We start from the raw sequence: 17988 nt of genomic DNA, 5'->3' as shown, positions 1-17988 counted from the left end.
GTCTTCCAGACATTTTCTTTTTTTCTTTTAGGTACCAGTAGTCTTGTACTTATAATTAGATTTCCTAGTTTTATCGTATTTATGTTTTTTATCATTTCCGTCCATATTTATTTTTTGGCCATCTTATTGGTATTTATCCAAATTTAGGGGCCGATTATGATGGCGGACGGACCTGAGTCCGTCCGCCACCATAGAGTAGGAGGGACCGTCCGCCGGGGCTGCGGGGGTCCCTCCGTGCAGATTAGGATGTGATAGCCAGGGTGGCGGTCACATCCTCAATCTTTAACATTGCGGCGGGTGCAGCTTCAAGCTGCACCCGCCGCAATGTTAAAAATGCATGCACAGCATTTGCGTGCACAAAGCAGCAGGCACCGCGCGGTGCCTGCCACTTTGTACCATAGGTACCCCCCATGTGCACCCCCCAACCCCCCTTCACTACTCCAGCTTAGCGCATTAGCGTGCAGCGCTTGACCAGTGTACAGCTACTGCTGCTTTTAAACCTCCGTTTTGTATATTTGGTTTGTTTTCGTTTTCATTGGATTCCCTGTTCTTAATAATCGCCCTTGCCTACCAGCTTAGCGCATTAGCGTGCAGCTCAGCGCATTAGCGTGCAGCGCTCGACCAGTGTACAGCTACTGCTGTTTTTAAACTCCTGTTTTGTATATTTGGTTCGTTTTCATTTTTAAAGTATTTCCCTGCTTTTAATAATTGTCCTTGCTTACCTGCACTGCTGTCACCTCAACTTGCACTCTAATTGGACTATCTCACCGCATTTTTTTTGCGGGTCCCTCGCCCTTGTCACGGTGGCGGCCATATTGCGTGAGGAGCGATCCATTTCGCGCTCTAGTCTTCAGCTAGGAGGCTCGACCTCCATATATTGCAGTCATGCAGACGCGCAGTGTCATCGCGCAGCGGGGTCGCCGGTTTTCCGCCGGAGTTACGCCAGAGTTCAGCCCGTCCGCGCTGAGGACGGGCTGCAGTTCGGGCTGGACCCGGGTTTCGTACTTTCGCTCCCTGGTAAGACTTTTTTGCGCTATTCTTCATCTGCGCTTTTGGCTCTCAGACCTCCCACATGCCCCTCTCTACATTGTTTTTCCCCGCTGGGGTTATTACATTCTCGCCGCTGTACGGCCTGCTCTTCCTCTTTCCATCCCCTTGTCACCTGTTCTACTAGCTTCTGTTCTTCTTCCTCTAGGCCCACAGCTTCTCATAACACTGGGTTTCTATTAAATGCGCGCTCGCTAATCAAACATAATCTTGCCTTCCACGATTTTGTGGACGAAAGGCAGCCAGACTGGGTTTTTATCACAGAGACCTGGGCCACTGACTCCTCGGGTCATGACCTTCTTCTAGCCATTCCTGAGGGCTACTCCTTACATAGGCATGACAGACCTAAACGCAGAGGAGGAGGCATTGCCATTCTTTTTAAATCCTCCTTGCTATTTACGGTTAATCCACTTTCCTCGCCCCAAGACCGCTTTGAAGCTCTATACTTCTGTATTACATGTGCCCCTTCAGTCTCTTTCACGGGTATACTGATCTACAGGCCGCCTGGTCACAGAGCTAATTTTGCCTCGGACATATTGAGAATCCTTGAACCTTACTTCGGAAAGCCCTCCTTCACCATTTTAGGTGACCTCAATTTCCATCTCGATGAGGTTCACTCTAAGGATACTATATCATTGGTTGAATCACTCGGAGCTTGTGATCTCATTCAGCTTGTTACCAATGCTACACACATAGCAGGTCACATCCTTGACGGGGTTTTCTCTAATGATCTAAGACTCTCCAGCGGCACACCTTTACCGTTGGTGTGGACAGATCATTTTGCGGTTCCTCTGCAGTTAGCCTTTTCTACTTCTCATTCGACTAAGAAAGGGACTACCCCTTTCGTTTCTAGAAGAAATTTCAGAAACCTTACTACTGAGGCTTTTGCTCCTTTTGTTCCTACACCAGAGGCTCTCTCCCTAAAAGACGCCGATGAGGCAGCACAAGATTTGCAGGATTCCATCACTAATGCAGTAGAAAAACTTGCCCCTGCATCCCTGCGATATGTAGCCCGGCGGAAACCATCAGCGCCATGGTTCTCGGACCATCTTAGAGTATTAAGACAGGGTTGCAGAAGCAGCGAGAGGAGATGGAGGAAATCCTGGGATCCCATGGATAGGGAGGCTCACAAGTCTGCTCTACGGGAGTATAAGCAGAAGGTGATAATGGAGAAGCAGGAATACTTCTCCAACCTTACCAGTTCACTCACTTCCTCTAGGGAGCTTTTTAAAATTGCTGACTCGCTATGCTCCCTCCAACTTCCAGATCCCGTAGTCAGATCTCAACGTCTTTGTGACGACATTGCAGACTTTTTTCATACAAAAATCCTTGATATTCATACTTCCTTGGAAGTTCAACGTCTCTCCTTGGCTGAAAATCTCCCTCCAGGCATAAGTTCTTCTGAGACACTGGATATAGTCCCTTCCAGCCTCCTTTCTGTTTTTCCTTCTATGTCTCTGGAGGGATTGAATCTTCTTCTAGACAAGACGAAATCCTCCTCTCCACTAGATCCATTGCCTCTTAAAAAGCTAAAAGAGTGTAGGAACAGTCTCCTTCCTCCCCTACTTGAGGTGATGAACAAGGCAATTGTTCAAGGTACTTTTCCATCAATATGGAAGAAGGCCATTGTGAAGCCGCTCCTTAAGAAGCCTTCACTCGATCCCGGCCTCTTGAAAAATTTTAGACCTATCTCTCTGCTCCCTGCACCTGCTAAAATTCTAGAGGCACACCTGAATCGCCATTTATCCTCTTTCCTTGAAGCTTCGGAGTATCTTGACATTACCCAGCATGGATTTCGAAAACATCATAGCACAGAATCTGCCCTCACCTCTGTAGTCGACAACATCCGACGCAAGGTTGATGCTGGACAAACTACTGTTCTTGTGCTATTGGACCTCACGGCCGCATTCGACACTCTGTCTCCTGCCATTTTAACATCTCGGCTTAGGGAGGCAGGTGTCACTGGCTCGGCCCTGAGTCTCCTCAACTCCTTTCTCCTTGATAGGGAACAGAGAGTGATGCTCGGCAACCACCTCTCCCCAGCAAAGTCTTTGCTATGTGGGGTGCCACAGGGGTCGGCATTAAGTCCGACCCTGTTCAACATCTACGTGGCCCCCCTTGCTAGGCTAGTAAGATCGCAGGGGATGGAGGTGGTATCATACGCCGATGACACCCAGATCATGGTCTCACTCACTCAGTCCTCTGTCATAACATCTGCCTTTAGCTTCAGGTCCTGTATGCAACACGTTGCAGATTGGATGGTTACCAACTCCCTGAAGCTAAATGGCGACAAGACTGAGGTCTTGATCTTTGGGAAGGACCAAGATATCTGGTCGAGTGAGTGGTGGCCCTCCTCTCTTGGCACCTGCCCCACTCCCTCTCAATCTGCCAGAAACCTGGGTGTAGTGTTCGATACTTCACTCTCGATGTCCTTACAGGTGAATCGGACTGTTTCGACCTGCTGGGGCGTGATCAGGACGCTCAATAGAATTCGCAGCTATCTGTCTCTTCAAGCACGCAAGCAGATTGCAGTCGCCCTTGTTGGTTCCAGGTTGGACTATTGCAACTCTCTCTACATGGAATCCAACAAGGGCCTCATACATCGACTGCAAATCGTGCAGAACGCTGCTGCACGTTTTGTCCTGGATCTTCCCAGGGCCTCTTCTGCTACTGCTGCGAGGAGAGACCTCCATTGGCTGCCTATTCAGCACAGAATTTATTTCAAAATTCTGTGTCTGACCTATAGAGCACTCGAGGATGGATCTAAAGGCGCTATCAGCTCCCTGCTTACCCGCTACCACCCCACAAGGTGTTTGCGCTCTTCGGGACTATTCCAACTTGTTGTCCCTCGTTTTAAGCTCACCAGATGGGGAGCCAGGGCTTTTTCAGTCGTTGCTCCACAACTCTGGAACAACTTGCCGATGGAGATGAAGACCTTACCCTCTCTAGCGCTGTTTAAAAAGGCCCTCAAAACGTGGTGCTTTTCTAGAGCCTACACAGGTTGAGCTGCAGGGGCTTTGTTATGAGCTGGATTTGAATTAGGCGCCTTGACGCCCATTGGGCTATATTTGCGCATGATAAGACCCCTTTTATTATTATTATTATTATTAGGGGGCCCGCAACGGGAACCAGGTTCTTATTCTTAAGTTAATGCTTGAGTATAAACCATGTTATTTTGAGCAAACCGGTATAACTATGCGCCTGCAAGTGCCAAAATGTGTAATGTAAATATATGTCAAAAATGTACAGTGTACAGTTCCATTACATATCCTCTCTCTCTTCTCCTCATGACTTCTGTAACCTGGGATCAGCTGGACCCACACAACATGCTGCAGATACTCTACTTAGAACCCACATGTCATGTGTGAGGAGCTCATGTGCTTTGTGAAGCAGGTTCATGTCTACTACACAAGTGCCAGAATACAAACTAACATCAAAGACTGAAAGGGACCTCACCTGGCACAGTCCTAGGCGAAATTGTTGGCATCCAACCAGGATTTGGGAGTCAACCTCAGGTCTTTGTCTCAACACCTTCTTTCCATAGGCTTTAAGAAGCAGTTTTGGTATGACTTTTACGCCTGCCTCACATAAGATACCATGCACGTTTGTCAACTCAGAGTTATATAACACATGTTTATTGTTATCCAACGCTGTGATATTTCCTTAATTAGCCTTGGAGAATGAAAGGCTACATCTGTATGGCAAAACTCGAACCGTTGACCAGGGGGTAAAGGAAAGATCCCTCCAGGAGAATTAGTTCACTGTGTGATCAGATCCAGTCCAGTTGCCATCTTGCTTGTTCGACACCTGTAAGCTGTTCTGTTGTTAGCCTCTCTGTCCAACTGGGCATCTTTCCATCTGAGACTGGTAGATGGCTTTACAGAGTTCAGAAAATCCTCTTTTATTCTCCCAGGCATTTGTTTAAACAAATTATTTGTAAGTCGTGCTTCCTTAGTTGGTCCTAGTAGTCATGGATGGTCAGACACCTAAGACCCACACCTGTGGAACAGGAGCCCATATTACCATCGATGCCCAGGCTGCTGGCGCTGTGCGCCTCTTAGTTCTCATTCTGAATATTTACCAAATAAAGAGACGGGCGCTGGAAGCTGGAATCACAAGAACAGGATTTATTACTCATGAGGAGAGCCTGTCATTTCCGACACGAAACAAGGTGTCATCGGGAGGTGCTCTAACAAGTGAGCTGAGACATCGTCTTTTATACCTTACAAAACACTTGGCATTACAATCAGGACATTGTGACACAAAGAAAAGACATCCCCATAATCCTCGTGTCAATCCTACCCCACATACGTTTACAATAGAGACCCTTGAACTGCCGATAAGAGAAGGGGCAATGACGCAGCTGAGTGTTCCGCTGATTATTAGGTTATGTGCGCCTGATCGTATCCCAAGGGGTGGGGAAGCCAGGATCAATAGAGGGTTCTTTGAAGAGGAGTGACTCCATACAATAAGGGGCAATAAACAGTATCTTCCGGCTTAGGCGTTGGCCTCGGACATGTGTGGACAGTCCATCGCGGAGGGAGGGTTCACTAACAGAGGGGTTATTCATGAAAGGAAAGGAGGTGCTGGTCAGGTGCGGCCGTGACTCCCAAGGACAGGGCCTTGCAGAAGAAGGAGGTTTATGACTTGTCCATGCGAGGGAGGAGGGGAGAGCCAGGGTGCACACAGGGACAGAGTCGCATAGAGAGAGAGAGGTCTTATGACCCGCACATGAGAGAACGGGGGCAGTCAGATACAGCTGGGGGGTTATGTCAGCTGAGGCGAGGGATGCTTCTTCAAGAAGGAATGGGGGACTTTGCGTGGGTCAAGCAGGAGGGTTGCTTTTCGTAGCAGGGTCGCGCAGAGGGAGAGGGTTTCATGATCTATACATGTGAGAGGGGGGGGGGGTTCAAATACGCGCAGGAGGGAAGCCGGAGACTCCGATGAGCGGGCAAAAAGGGCCATGGTGCCTAAAATGGCTATCAGGTATATGTGGGCACGGGCTTTTTACTGGCGGAGTGGTGTGGTTAACGTACAGGGAAGGGAATGGGAAAGGGCAAATGAACACTGCTTATGTACATCACTTTTCCTAATTTTCCACAGTCGCCGCTTTTTACATAACAGAGTTCATTTTTCTAATTAGTGGGGGGGTGTGTACATATAAACGGGTGCTGTTAAAGAATTAGCATCTGTCAATACTAACATATGGCATATGTTCATGGACAGTTGATGTGATTGGCAGAATGTGGCATACAGGAAATTGCAATTTGTTAAGTTCCTAACATTTAAATACACTACATAGCATAAATGCTTCTGACTTTCTCAATAATGTGACCAATGAATATTTTATCAAATAGTCGAGGGAGGAGTCCAGTTCAAATAAGATCTCTTCGTCACAGTGTCTTTTTAGCAGTGAGCCATCACTGGTAGGCTCTAGTCCGTGTCCTTATGTTGGCGCTGTTGAGCACCGGCGGTGGAGCTATAGGTCCAGCTCGGATCCATCCTTACGCGTTGCAGGGTGCGGTCAGTCCTCTGCTGTTAGACCACAGTCCTGTTCCCTAACCAGTCCTTTTAGTGGCGCCTTATGCTCGGCACCCATATTCCTGCGGCATACCCCATTTCCACCTGGATGCTGTTCTTCCTTTCGACAAAAAGTCACGTGGAAAAGAGGGTGTGTGGTTTCGATAGTCGATGGGAGTGAGGGGGCGGAGTGGGGGCAGATTTTCCTGGGACACACCAAAGGGACCAAGGGAGCAAAGAGTAACAAGCAAGCAGGCCCATCAATCGGGCTTGAAAAGGGGGACGGAGACTTCAGGCACGCGTGGGTAGGTGGACAAAAGGCTTCAGGACAGCCTTTCATCCTTTCGTTTTACCACATTGGAGAGTGCTGTCTCGTCCCGTATTCCTGTTGTGCTGTGGCTCCACCTTTGGTCGAGGTCGCATGTATCCCATGATCGGCGGCCAGGCTGTGTGTCACGTCCGACCCTCCTCCTCCAGTGGTCGTATATCTTTGAATAGGTACAAAACAAGCTTTAGAGAACTGGCAGGAGAAGACATTTATGCATGTGAATTACTCCCTCAATCCTACGCAGACACGTTCATTGGTCACAGTCAGAAGTTTATTATCAAGCAGTGCATATGTCGGCATTCCTACTGAGCTTATGCCAAGCTTATTCATCGTCTATTCATGTCATAAAAATAGATAGAAATTAGACTCCTATCAACTGCGCATTTTGTCACATTCATCCTTCCGGAACCTCCAGCGGACTTTTGTCTTTCAAACCCGGGCCTTAACAGTCTAACATTTCCCTCCAAAGCTGGCTATCCCTGTCAAAACTGGGGTGGGGGCGCTATCGTTGGGGGTCAGGGTAAAAACAACGTTTTCCTGAGGGACGACAGTTACTCATGGTCACTATGTATATATCGGGGACAGTAGCTGGGGTCAATCAAGCGGGGCGGGGACGCTTCGGGCATTCGCGCTTGGGTGCAAAGGGATGGGGCAATCTGGGCATTGGGGGCCAATCTGGACATTGACGCTTGTTTCTAACAAACTGAAAAATAGGGTGCCATTGACATATAGTTCCCCTTTTAAGAGGGCCAGATTAGGGGACCTTAGTCGTCTCACCTGTCCTTTCTTTCTTAGCCAATTCAAGTTCACTCATTTTGTAGAAAGGAGAGGTAGTAATATGGCAAATCACAATCATTTTATTTTCTGTCAATTTCACTGAACACCTTTGTGTTCACAGAGTATCCAATCAGACTGGTGCCAGCGGGGCACAATTTTTATCACAAAAAGGAAGATGGAACAGGGGGACTCTCGTAGAGAGTGAGAGTCGTCCGCAACCTAAACGAGCCATTCAGTACACGTATGACATGTTGAGAGAGAGAGAGAGAGAGAGAGAGAGATGGAGGAGGAGAAAGAGAGAGAGAGAGAGAGAGAGACGTGTACGAAAATAGGTCATTTAGTGCGCTCACAACACAGAACAGCAGGGTCAGGTAACACGGAAACACAAAACAAAGGGAAGACATAAATCCCTACACTACACACACACAGACTCAAACAAGGGTTGGGAGGAGAACAGTACGTGTTTTACACAGAAAGAAAGATTCACGACAAAACATAGAACAGTTGTTGGCCAAACAAAAATCTCCTTGCGCATGCTGCGCATTTTTAATATCCTATTTATCCATTGGCTGAGCTCTTTTTACCTTTCCTCCTTTTCTTCTCGTTTGCTACTTTTGCGAGCGCTCCCAATTGCCAATACTTACACCTCGTTCAGCCGGTCAGAAATTAACCTGGTCGGGCTATTGCCCATAGGTGGATCTTAAACCACTTTTGAGTTTCTTCCTTTGGTTGGAGGTTCTCCAGGCTGAGGCAACAGAGGGTATTGATCAGGAGAACAGTCAGGCAGCTTCGTTATATCTATAAGAGGGTGAGAAGGAGGCGGTACATTTCGAACATCAACAATATTTCTAACTTCCCAGACGGGTGGTGCCTGGGTACCCTTACCTCAGGACTTTTCCTAGTCCTTTCCCTATCTAATTAAACGTCATAATCGCGTTATCTAGCGTGCTAATTTCGAGTCAGTTTCCGTCATACAGTACCCGTCAAGTTTCTATGTCAGTCCATCCTCCCAGTCGTCCTAACGTGCTAATTTCGAGTCAATTTCCGTCATACAGTACCCGTCAATTTTCCATATCAGTCCATTCTCCCAGTCGCTATGCTCTAATGGAGGAGCAGTCATATCTAAGTCTAGCATAAGTACTATGCTCAAAGCCTCTCCTTCCTTTATCGTCGGTCGTTCGATCATCGCTCTTCCATTCTTCAGCCGACGTTCCGACGCAACCTGCAGAAAGGACGAGAAGAAGGGGGTGGGGGTAGCATTCAAAATACATCAACTTGCATAAATCCGAGAATATTTTTACCTACCACATACTCGACCTGTCTCCACGGGGTGCATTCTCTACTATCTTGGCGTTTAAGCCCAGAGGGACCAGCAGTGTTAGATAGATAATTGTTGATGATCTGCGTGTGTGCATGAATCACCTGATCGTGGCTTTTTAGGTCATGTGCAAGGGTGGTGGTCAAGTGGCATTTCTTCGGTATCGTTCTAAGGGCGTCTGAAACACTTTTCCGGCTGTCTATGACACAGAATGTAGTTGCGACGCACCGGGCCCCTTTACCCTTCAACCTTAGCCATACTGCACGTATTTTATGTCGGTGACAGTAGCCATACATTTCAATAACATTCATAAATACAAACGCTACGATAATATTTGCATGTTCAAAAAACTTTAATGAAAAGGTTGGCGCACAAATACGGGCCTACAACCCAGTGGGCCGGCTACGGAGCAGACTGGAACTGGGCATGAGGAGCGAAGTCGGTGGCCATTTATTTCATAAAGTGCAGCAGTGTAATGAAAAATCATATCGAACTTTCTTAAGCGGCAAGTATAATGCGTGTCAAGCGTTCAATAATATCATCTCATTATTCTACTATTTGCTCAATATCTAATGTACATCAATTCATTGTTTAAATGCTCAATCAGTGCCTATTTCATACCGATTCATAGCTGCCATCACATAATTAGTACCCACTCTAAATCAGTTCATCATCCCAACACATAATCAATGTTCATCTTATATCGCTTTCTTTTCCAAGCACATACTCAATATCCTTCTTATCTACTTTCATTGTCCAAAAACTGCATACATATCTCGGGGCATCAAAGCTGCGCAGTCAGGGTGCAACAAGGTTTATTTAAAAAGTCTCATTTTGTGTCGGCGCCATTTTGGGCGAGGTCAGGCAAGTCCCTGCATAGTCAGATTGCCTCCACTGACTCGTAGTAGGACCAGAACCTTCCGTTGGTGGTTTCAAAAGTTTTTCGCAATGGGTTAACAGTTTAGCAATATGGACCATCAGTCAAAGAGTGGGGAGGGCGGTAACAATTTTTCCTACCGGGTCATTCTGGTGTTCCACCGGAACTGAACAAGTCTGTGCCTTGGCTGTATTTTAGCCATTTCCAAACTGAGGCTGGCGCTGGCAGGAGTGCGCCGATGTCGCGGTTCCCAGTGAGGGGGACGGGGGCGCCCATGCGGAGGGATCGGGGTGCCCCCCGGCTCTCATAGAATCTTCAAAGTTGAGGAGAGAAGGCATGGGGCGTGTGCCCGTCCTGGGCAAAAGACCGCTTTTCGATGTTGACCCTCTTTACGCAAGAGCGTTGGGGTGTCGCTGGAAGCCTCCACCTGGAGGGAGGTGGGGGAGGGTCGTTCGCGCCGCCTCCCCCTTCCAGCGACCCTGCGCCGTTCCTCGGCTCCAGAACTTCGGTATTGGCCGTGCCGGCTGATGAAGATGGGGGGGGTCGGTGGCTGAGGCAAGACATCCCCCCCTTGACATGTGGCGGGACTACCTGCAACTGTCCAGGTGTTGCCGTGTGGCTGGACTACCTGTCACTCTCAGGCGTTGACATGTGGCGGGACTACCTGTAATTTTCAGGCGTGGTCATGTGGCGGGACTATCTGCAACTCTCAGGGTTGTCCGACCTCGCCTTGGCTCCGGTCCTCGTCGATGGCCAGATCAGGCAAGAGAGGGGGTGGGGGTGGTCGGTGGCTGGGGCAAGACAGCTCCCCCCCCCCCCGTGGCCTGCAGGGCAGCAGAAGAGGGAAAGGGGAGACCTCCATGATTCCTCGGGCCGTCCGCCCTACAGCCTCCCCTTCCGACTGCGGCCAGCCGAGCCCTGCACGCATCGAGGCCTCGCCTTCCAGATGGGCGTAACTGCGGACCTGTTGCACTTCGGGAGCTTCCGGAATGGGGGTAGGTACCTATTGGTTTGTTCCTAATTCATGTGACCGTTATTTGGGCGTGGCGGGCAATGAGGCAGACATGTTTGGAGCAGGAATAGGCAATGGAGCCTAGCTACCTCGTGGCTGCCTTGGTGTCAAGCTTGTCTTCCCTCGCCATTTTTATGTTTCTTATTGCGGGTTATTTCTAACGTGTCTTATTTTATTTTTTAGCGAAGTTGATAACTCATCAGTGGCCTACTGATTTCGCTCAACTCTTTTTCTTGTATTTTTATGCCATAACCTATTATAAGCTATAGCGACTAGTCCACACTTAATGAACATGTCCTTATTAGGTGTGCCCTCCAGTGGAGCTGGATGGTTCATCTCTAATAAGCGGTCCGGGCTAAACAGGCTACCAATCAGTGGGGAGAAAATAGGCATGACGGATTACAACGGGGACAAAAGTCTGCACTACCTATCTTATCACGGCGGGCAAAGACTAGACAGAATATTTCTATTCTCCGTTGTTTGCAGGCGGTGAATACCTCAAAAGAACCAATACCGAACACTTAATGTACGGTCAATCAAACAATCAGTGGGGAGAATAAGTAGGTACGACGTGTTAAAGGTTTGCGTTACCTACCTTTTCGCTACCTACAAAGAGAGACCTTGTTCTTCCCTGTTTGTAGACAGAGAATCTCCAGACAATAATCCACGAACAACAGTTCGGGAAACAGTGGGGGAGGAAGATAGGCACGACGGATTACAACGGGGACAAAAGTCTGCGTTACCTATCCTTCACTGCTTGCAAAGGGAGAGCCTGTTGTTTCTCCGTTTGCAGACGGTGAATCTCCAGAGGTACCAACAAAAGAGTAATACTAGTATTATCCAAATCAAACAATCATTTCACAATTTGTCGCATTTACGCGACCTTACCCGGACCGGACCGTGTGGGCAGTTCTTCGCCTTCCTCCTTCCAGCGCCCGATCGTTCTCTTACTCCATGATTTTACCGCAGCAGTCCTGTGGGATTCCAGTCAGGACAGTAGGTCACTCGAGAGAGGTCCGTTCAGAATCGGTGAAGTTCATTCAATCGGCAGCCGGACGAGGGCCCTCTCAAGGCAGGTATACTCCGATCATTTAGATGTTCACCTCATCGTCTGGATCTCTCTTACTGGACCTTATGTCACTGATGGACCCCGCGTTGGGACGCCAATTGTGGAACAGGAGCCCATATTACCATCGATGCCCAGGCTGCTGGCGCTGTGCGCCTCTTAGTTCTCATTCTGAATATTTACCAAATAAAGAGACGGGCGCTGGAAGCTGGAATCACAAGAACAGGATTTATTACTCATGAGGAGAGCCTGTCATTTCTGACACGAAACAAGGTGTCATCGGGAGGTGCTCTAACAAGTGAGCTGAGACATCGTCTTTTATACCTTACAAAACACTTGGCATTACAATCAGGACATTGTGACACAAAGAAAAGACATCCCCATAATCCTCGTGTCAATCCTACCCCACATACGTTTACAATAGAGACCCTGGAACTGCCGATAAGAGAAGGGGCAATGACGCAGCTGAGTGTTCCGCTGATTATTAGGTTATGTGCGCCTGATCGTATCCCAAGGGGTGGGGAAGCCAGGATCAATAGAGGGTTCTTTGAAGAGGAGTGACTCCATACAATAAGGGGCAATAAACAGTATCTTCCGGCTTAGGCGTTGGCCTCGGACATGTGTGGACAGTCCATCGCGGAGGGAGGGTTCACTAACAGAGGGGTTATTCATGAAAGGAAAGGAGGTGCTGGTCAGGTGCGGCCGTGACTCCCAAGGACAGGGCCTTGCAGAAGAAGGAGGTTTATGACTTGTCCATGCGAGGGAGGAGGGGAGAGCCAGGGTGCACACAGGGACAGAGTCGCATAGAGAGAGAGAGGTCTTATGACCCGCACATGAGAGAACGGGGGCAGTCAGATACAGCTGGGGGGTTATGTCAGCTGAGGCAAGGGATGCTTCTTCAAGAAGGAATGGGGGACTTTGCGTGGGTCAAGCAGGAGGGTTGCTTTTCGTAGCAGGGTCGCGCAGAGGGAGAGGGTTTCATGATCTATACATGTGAGAGGGGGGGGGTTCAAATACGCGCAGGAGGGAAGCCGGAGACTCCGATGAGCGGGCAAAAAGGGCCATGGTGCCTAAAATGGCTATCAGGTATATGTGGGCACGGGCTTTTTACTGGCGGAGTGGTGTGGTTAACGTACAGGGAAGGGAATGGGAAAGGGCAAATGAACACTGCTTATGTACATCACTTTTCCTAATTTTCCACACACCCTTATTCTCTGTTGGCTTTCAGGACTCTGTTCTTTTGAGACTTTGTTATTTTCAGGGTCACTTGCAATGGTAGGTGTCCTTAGGGCATCCTTCCTTACCAGATACACCACCTGGTCCTTCACAAGTGAGCAAAGCTCTGTCCGACTACTCACTTATCTTTAAAGGTACCGATAGGCTGGAGCGCTGTGAGGTCACCAGTGTGTGGTTGGTAGCGCTTTACAAAATAAAATACCTTGTAAAAGCAAAAGAGTCAGACTTCAGGTTACACAGGTTTCACTGGCTTGGGGTGGGGAACATAAACCTATGCTTTAAGTTGGACATATTGTACAGGACGATTCAACAATATCTCAGTTCATGCAGTTCTTATAGGCGAGGGCCTCCGAACGAAACCTTGGATTACAGGATTTGTACAGGCCCTTCCGTCAGACAACAGAACCATGCCAGATGCTACATACATCTTTCATGTTTCCTATAGAACATTCTTTCTTTGCGGTTCCAAATATCTTACAGGCTCAGTTATTGTGAAGAGAAACTACACAAAGCTGAGTGCAGGCTTCGGGCAGCAAGGTTGTTCCGTAGCTGACACATCTCACAGACTCAGGTAGCAACCTGTCAGGGTACAGAGATCTGACAAAGGCAGTCCCCCGAGCTGCCCTATGGGTCACAGAGATTGCTCAAGATCTGATGGACTAGAACAGAGAAACCCACATTTTACACAGAACAGACATACATGAGACATCAAGCTTATTCCTGACATAACAGACATCTAATGAGTAAAGGTTTCATGTAGAAGAACTGGCCATCAGATCACACAGGTGTCGGACTGCGGCTTTGGATAGCTGGGGTATGCCATAGGTGACACACATTGTACATGCTTAGGAATACCACAAAGAGCTGTACACCAGGTTACAGAGATCTTACAAGCTCAGGCATCTTCCAGCAAAGCTGTACTTCAAGTGTCACAGACCGTACAAGCTGAGGTCTATCACAGCAGAGCAGTATTTCAGGTGATACAGCTCTCACAGGCTCATGCATTGAGAACAAAGAAATCACTCACATTACACGGATGTCAAATGCACAGGCCTGTGACAGATGAGCTATCATTTTGGGTGTAGAACTCTATCATGCTCACATGTGTGGCGGCAACATCAGCCTTCAGGTCACACAGGCCATTGAGGTCTGTGTGGCATGTATGACCTGTCACAGACATCCTACAGGATCAAGTATATAAAAGCAAAGCTCTCCCTTAAGTTACACAGATCTTACAGGTTAATTCACTGATTGCTATTTATGTACCTTGTGATCACCCAGGCACATTGTGTCCTGGTGCTGATGGTTTGGAAAGCAAAGCTATCTCTCAGCAACAGACATGGTAAAGGTTTAGGGCCTGATTTAGAACTTGGCGGATGGGTCACTCCATCTAAGCATGGGCGAATTTTGCGAATCTGGCGTTCGCGAATTTGCGTATTTGCGAACTTGCAATCCGCAAAATCCACGAATTCTCGCGAATTTGCTGATTTTTTTGGGTTTTTTTGTGTTCGCAAGGGTTTCTGCCGGTTCGCGAGGGTTTTGTACCAGTTCGCAATTGCGAACTTACTTGTCGGCACGCAACGGTCGCAACTATGTTGTTTCTACGTCTGGTTCATCATCACAGGTTCACAGCATCCTCTGTTTCAACACTGCCACCCTCTGTTTCTCACATGCCACCCTCTGGTACATCAATGCCACTCTCTGGTTCATCATCATCACTGTAGATTATGGGGGGGGGAAAGCAAGCACACCTGCCCTGCTTCAACTGACATGAATTAATTTGGGGTTGATTTATTAATGTGTCACTGTTTTAAAATTCCAGTCTGGCACCTGCTTCCTTATCTGTAATTTGCTTTCTGTTGCAGTGCAATTTTTTTTCCAGGACCTTTGTGGCCTACTTGTAGCTATTCTATGAGCCTGCTGTGAGGGTCAGAGCAGGGTCATACAATTGTTGCAACTAGCAACTGAACTCTGGAGGGGCCCCAGTCAGGAAGCACTACAGGGAATGGTTACTAATGATGAGTTTGAACTTTTGCACCTGCTGAGTGCTTTCAGTTTTGCAAAACTCGTTTTTCTGCAATTTCGCGGGATTCGCGAACGTGCGCGAGATCGAATTCGGAAGCCGCGAATTTGTGCGAATATGCGATTTGTTTTTTTGCGGCGTGTTAGTTCGCAAGGTTTTCTGTATTTTAGCGAGCCACTTGTAGCGCAACGGCGCGAAGTTACCCTCACGGTCGTTCACGGGCGCGGCCATCTTGTTTGCATGACGTATTTCCGTTTCCGGGAGCGATGTGTAATCTCTCAAAGTGTGCGGCTCGCTAGTACAATTTCGCGTGTGTCCGCGAGGAAAATCTCGCGCGAACATATCCACGCGGTCGTGAACGGGCGCGGCCATCTTGTTTCTCATTCATTGCTATGGTTCTGGGCATGCTTTTTGTATCCTCTCTGAATCTCTGCCATCCTTTGCTTGTTTGAAGTTTTTTTTATCTATTTTACTTATTATCTATCCCTCTATTTTTCTAGCTCTATATTTTTGTGTTTTCTGCTACTTTTGGTTAATTTTAAACTACTTTTTATAACTCTTTTCTTTTCTTCTTCCCTATTCTATTTTCTTTATTATTTAGCTTCCTTTCTGCCCAGACCATGGTAAAGGGAGCCGAGAAGCATCCCGAGAAGGGGAAGGGTCCCGCCCCCCGTGCCCGGCTCCCGTGTTGGCGTTTTCGGGGGGAGCAGGTCGCACCCCGGGAGATCTTCAGCCCGGAGGAGGTGGCCGCACACATTTTTTATGTTCAGCGCCGCCTCCCCAGGACCATCATGGCAGGCGGCAAGATCGCTCGCGGATACGGGATCCAGGAGCGCCGGAAGCGGTGGGAGAAGGTGTGCCGGGCCATGTACCAACACTCTCGGGTCCGGCGCACCTACAACCAGGCCACCCACCGTTGGATGGATCTCCTGGACCGAGAACGCGATCTGCTCGACCTGCTTGGACTTGAGATCCCCGGGCTTGGTGAGTAGTAGTAGCTATTTCTTTACTACTCAAGTCAAGTCAAGTCATAAAATTTATATAGCGCACTACATACCCAGAGGGTTTCAAGGCGCTTAGGAAGGGGAGGAGGATTATTTGTCAAAAATCCACGTTTTAAGCTGTTTTCTGAACGCTAGGTGATTCTGGGTGAGGCGAAGGTAAGCGGGGAGTGAGTTCCATGTTCTGGCAGCCAGGTATGAAAAGGATCTGCCTCCCATGGTGGTCTTGTTGATGCGAGGTACAGTGGCGAGGGCTTGGCTGGAAGAGCGAAGTTGGCGGGAGGGGGTGTAGAAGGACAGTCGATAGTTGAGGCAATCTGGTCCGATGTCGTAGAGTGATTTGTGTGCGTGGGTAAGCAGACGGAAAGTAATCCTCTTATTGACGGGTAGCCAGTGGAGGTCTTTAAGGTGACCAGAGATGTGTTTGTTGCGTGGGATGTCTAATATTAGCCTGGCTGAGGCGTTTTGGATTCGTTGTAGTTTCTTCTGGAGTTTAGCGGTGGTACCTGCGTAGAGGGTGTTTCCGTAGTCCAGTCGGCTCGTGACCAGGGCATGGGTGACTGTTTTCCTTGTTTCGGTGGGGATCCAGCGAAATGTTTTTCTGAGCATGCGAAGAATGTTAAAGCAGGAAGAGGATACGGCGCTGACTTGTCTGTTCATAGAGAGTGAAGAATCCAGGATGACGCCAAGGTTCCGTGCGTGGTCTGTCGGGATGGGTGCATTTCCGAGGGCTTCCGGCCACCAGGAGTCGTCCCATGCAGAGGGAGATTTACCTAAGATGAGGACTTCTGTTTTGTCTGAGTTTAGTTTTAGACGGCTTTGTTTCATCCATTCGGCAACTTCTTTCATTCCTTCGTGTAGGTTAGTTTTGGCGGTGCTGGGGTCATTGGTGAGAGAAAGGATCAGTTGAGTGTCATCCGCGTAAGAGATGATGTTGAGGTTGTGTTGGCGGGCGATGGCCGCGAGGGGGCTCATGTATACGTTGAAGAGGGTGGGACTGAGTGAGGATCCTTGTGGTACGCCGCAGATGATTTCAGAGGCCTCGGACTTGAATGGTGGGAGGCGGACTCTCTGGGTTCTTCCGGTGAGGAACGAGGTGATCCATTCCAATGCCTTTCCTTGGATTCCGATGTTTCTGAGGCGTTGTAAAAGGGTGCTGTGGCAGACTGTGTCGAAGGCTGCAGAGAGGTCGAGGAGGATGAGGGCGACTGTGTCTCCATTGTCCAGTAGAGTTCGAATGTCGTCTGTTGCTGCGATGAGGGCGGTCTCAGTGCTGTGTTTGGCTCGGAAGCCAGATTGTGAGGGGTCGAGTGATTTGTTGGCTTCGAGGAAGGCGGCGAGCTGGTTGTTGACAGCTTTCTCGATGACTTTGGCCGGGAATGGAAGAAGCGAGATGGGGCGGTAGTTTTTGAGTTCGGTGGGGTCTGCTGTTGGTTTTTTCAGAAGGGCGGTGAGTTCAGCGTGTTTCCAGTCTTCTGGGAAGGTAGCGGAGTTGAAGGAGCAGTTGATGACGTCTCGGAGGTGCGGAGCTATGATGGAGTCTGCTTTGTTGAAGATGTGGTGAGGGCATGGGTCTGTGGGGGATCCAGAGTGGATGGAATTCATCAGGCGGATGGTGTCCTCAGTGGAGATTGGGTTCCAGGCGTTAAGGGTGTTAACGAGGGGAAGATGGTCAGCTGATGGTAGGGTGGGTTGGCTTCCGGGTTGGTTGTCAAAGCTGTTGTGGATGTCAGCAATCTTGTTGTGGAAAAAAGAGGCTAGGGAATCGCAGAGGGTTTGAGAG

Source organism: Lissotriton vulgaris, chromosome 6 (genome assembly GCF_964263255.1).
Source record: "Lissotriton vulgaris chromosome 6, aLisVul1.2, whole genome shotgun sequence".
Classification (NCBI taxonomy): Eukaryota; Metazoa; Chordata; class Amphibia; order Caudata; family Salamandridae; genus Lissotriton; species Lissotriton vulgaris.
Note: the sequence above shows the minus strand (reverse complement) of the source record.